This window comes from Octopus bimaculoides, chromosome 4 (genome assembly GCF_001194135.2).
Source record: "Octopus bimaculoides isolate UCB-OBI-ISO-001 chromosome 4, ASM119413v2, whole genome shotgun sequence".
In the NCBI taxonomy this organism is placed as follows: domain Eukaryota; kingdom Metazoa; phylum Mollusca; class Cephalopoda; order Octopoda; family Octopodidae; genus Octopus; species Octopus bimaculoides.
Window position 1 is genome coordinate 52,752,337 of NC_068984.1, and position 4,066 is coordinate 52,756,402.

The window sequence follows — 4,066 nt, forward strand, 5'->3', positions numbered from 1 at the left end:
GAACAAATAATTTCACAAAATAATTTCAAGACATACAGTATTTCTTGACTTCTAGAATGCTCCAATCTCAAAGACACATCTAAATTTGGACTTGAATATTTTTAAATAAATAAATTAGAAGATAAACATTGAAACTAGGTTCTTGTTCTTTCACATACTTTACCATGATGTTTTATTAGTCACTCAGCGACATATAGATTTTGTTGATGACTCACGGTCTGCATTTTTACTTTTACTTTCGACATAGTTTAGAATAGATAAACCACTTCCAGAGTTAAAATTGGTTTATGGAAAATGTAACCGATCTTCGATTTTGAGGGAATCTTAACATTCCTCTGATAAAGTATTACCTATATATATGTCTTAGTCTTAGGTCCTCCTGCGCTTTGTGGCGCATTGGGCAGCGAGGTTTCTCCAACGTGGTCGATCGGCCGTGGCGATTTCAGCTTCATCCCATTAAATGTCAATGGCTTTGAGGTCACCGATGAAGGTGCAGTGCCAAGTCACTTTTGGTCGCCATTATTTTCTCTTGCCATGCAGTGGCTTCCACAGAATGGCGGTTTTCGCATGCCGCGACGATGGTAATCGGAAGACATGGCCTGCGAATCCCAAGCGTCGCTCAGTGACAACGTCATGGAGAAAACGGGTATAAGTTCGGCGATGTATTTCGTCGTTGGTGATGTGGTTCTGGTATGATATTCGCAGTATCCGCCGGAGGCATCGTAGCTGAAATGCATTGAGCCTTCGCACGATCTTTGCCGATGTCTACCACGTTTCCGCCGCATATATTGCCGATGGTATGACGATGCTGTTGAACAGGCACACTTTGGTTTTGGTGGAGATCGCCCCGCCTGCCCAGATGGGTTTGAGTCTTTTGAAACACAGTCGAGGTCTTCCCGATCCGGTAGGCAACGTCGCGTTCGGCGTTTCCATCGTTGGCCACGACGCTGCTCAAATAGGTGGACTCATCAACTTCCTCAATTTAGTGTTGTCCAATCATCAAGGGGACGCTACTGTTGTTCCCATCAACATATCCAATCCTCATGATCTTCGTCTTGTTAGCACATATGTGGAGTCAGATCTTCGCCGCCTCCCGTTCTAATCTCTCTGTTATTGTGCGAATGACTTTCTTCGTCACTCCGAGGAGCGTGATGTCGTCCGCGAAGTCGAGATCAGTCAGACGCCTCGACCCACACCACGGAATCCCAAATCCGCGTTAGCGCATCGCCCCGTGCATGGCGAAGTTGATCGCCAGAAAAAATAGGAGAGGGGATAGAATGCACCTTCAGCATACACCGGTCCAAATGACTAAGTAGTCTGTGTAACCCGTGTATATATGTATATATATATGTATATATATATATATATATATCTGTGTGTGTGTGTGTGTGTGTGTGTGTGTGTGTGTGTGTGTGTGTGTATAACCAGAGAAGACGATCTAGAAAAGTCGTACATGAAAGAATTGGAAATGATGAAGATACGCTAGATGAAGAATTTTATGAAACTCAAAGCTCAGAAAATTCAGGCTGAAATTCATCACCCACCTGTGAGAGCAGTAATTAATGTAAGTAGGTGACATCTAGAAACCTCTGATGAAGCAGTACTAAACAAAGGTCTGAACTCAGAGCACAGGAACAAATATCCGACACTCCAACAACTTCTGCTAATGTGTATTATGATGATGTATATATTTGTGTCAATCCGATCGAGAAGACTTGTAACCGAAAGCTTTCCAACCATGACCATTCATTCTATTTTTGGGCATCATATATCTAATTCTACATTTTCTAATTTAGTGATGGACATCATCTTTCTTTTAAAGATGTAATTCAAGAGAAATCTTGCTGCTATTTCGAGCAGTTTGAAGGACCACACAAAAGCTGCCTTTGTTTCTTGGTACATAAATGTTTTCTCTTTCCTCCCCCACCCCCACCCCCGAATTGGAGTTTTCGTGACCTTTATAAGATTCGGTTGTATGGTATGTGTGGAATCTCAGTGATAGGATGGATGTATTTTGAGCTGTGCCTTCTGAGAAAACAGATCTTGTTCTCTGGCCTTATTTTTGTTGTTGTTGCTTACCTCTAGGTCTGTCTTGGTCGAGTAGACCTAAGATCAAAAACATATCAATTGAGACTATGCTTTCTTATTTTCACGCCTTTATTACCCAAGACGTTCCTTTTCCTATTTCTTTCTTTCATTTTTTTTTTAGTCTACTGGATATGATTTGAAGAAGATTTAGATGTTATTTCTAATAGGTCTAACGAACATGTTGAGGGTTCGTTCTGTTGTTCCCTTGAGGGTTCGTTCTGTTGTTCCCTCGTTGGTTCTATTTTCTTCGGGAGTGTAGCTTGATTTCCTAGGATACAGACTAATGAGAAAAAGTTGAAATCTTATTTTGATGAATCCTTGTGAGCGTTAAGCATGGGTGGAGGATTGGGACGAAAGCTATTAGATAAAAGTACGTTGTGAATGAGCGTACGAGTATTGTTTTAATGTTGTGTTTGTTGGCACTCGGTCGCTTACGACGTCGAGTGTTCCAGTTGATCCGATCAACGGAACAGCCTGCTCGTGAAATTAACGTGCAAGTGACTGAGCACTCCACAGACACGTGTACCCTTAACGTAGTTCTCGGAGATATTGAGCGTGACACAGTGTGACAAGGCTGACCCTTTGAATTACAGGCACAACAGAAACAGGAAGTAAGAGTGAGAGAAAGTTGTGGTGAAAGAGTACAGCAGGGTTCGCCACCATCCCCTGCCGGAGCCTCGTGGAGCTTTAGGTGTTTTCGCTCAATAAACACTCACAACGCCCGGTCTGGGAATCGAAACCGCGATCCTATGACCGCGAGTCCGCTGCCCTAACCACTGGGTCATTGCGCCTCCAATGTTGTGTTTAACCCTAAGTCAAACTTAATTACGCAGATCTATCAAAGGTGTTCAAGCCTTAATCATGCATGCCGTTTTTTTACTTTAGGTATAATTCATCATATCCAGGACTGCATTTTTCTGGATACAGACGTCTCCACTTTTAAAGATGGTGTGGTGAGATTTGAAAGATTTAGTTGCTATCTCTAGCAAGGCGAACGGCCATGTTGAGCAGTCTCTTTCTTCCCGACCTGTTTCTTAGGCGCGTGTGTAGACATGTTTAACCCTGATTATTTAGACCAAGATGAACGAATACCAATGAGAAAGTTTACACCTGTGCAGTGCACGGAAAAGACATGATAATGTAAGTTATCATTCGACACGCTCTGATATCGCAGCCAGATCTCCCTCAAATCTCACCCAACTATTTTTAAAATAATGAACATATTTGATAATGTAATTCGGGATAATGCTTGAAAATAAATGGGATGGTCACAGTTGGATACCTTTGATTGTAAGCCTGTTCGATCAGGGCTGACTTGGTGCTGAATAACTTCAACCAATTTTATGTCTTTTTCTAAAAAAAAAAAAAAAAAAAAAAAAAGTACGTCTCCCATACTGGATCTGGTTTTACCGAATCCATAGTAAATGTTTTGTGTGTGTGTAAACTGGTGTGTTCACTCTTTTAATAAACTACGTTTCCCGTTTATTGTCTTTAAAACTGATCACAGGATTCACCTTGTAATATCATTACGAACCAGGGAAAGGTAAAGCAATAAATAGGTCTAACATCACTTTCACCGAAGGGCAGGTTGACTTACAAATATACGTGAGAGAGTGAGTGAGTGAGTGTATATGTGTGTGTGTCTGCGTGTGTGTGTGTGTGTGGTCTGTATAAATGTGTATGAATGTGTGTGTGTGCTCTGTATAAGCGTGTGTGTATGTATGTATGTATGTGTGTGTTGTGTATGATATTAAGTAAGTAGAAAGGTAGGTAAGTAAATAGGGAGGAATGAAGGTAGGTAGGTAGGTCGGTGGGTGGGTAGGTAGGCAAGTGAGTAGAGTGGGGAAGCAGATGGATTGAAAGACAGATAGATAGACTTAAGTTCTGTAATAGTGTATATGTGTGCATGTGTGTGTGTATATATATATATATATATTGTGTGTGCGTATATATATATATATATTGTATACTGTATATA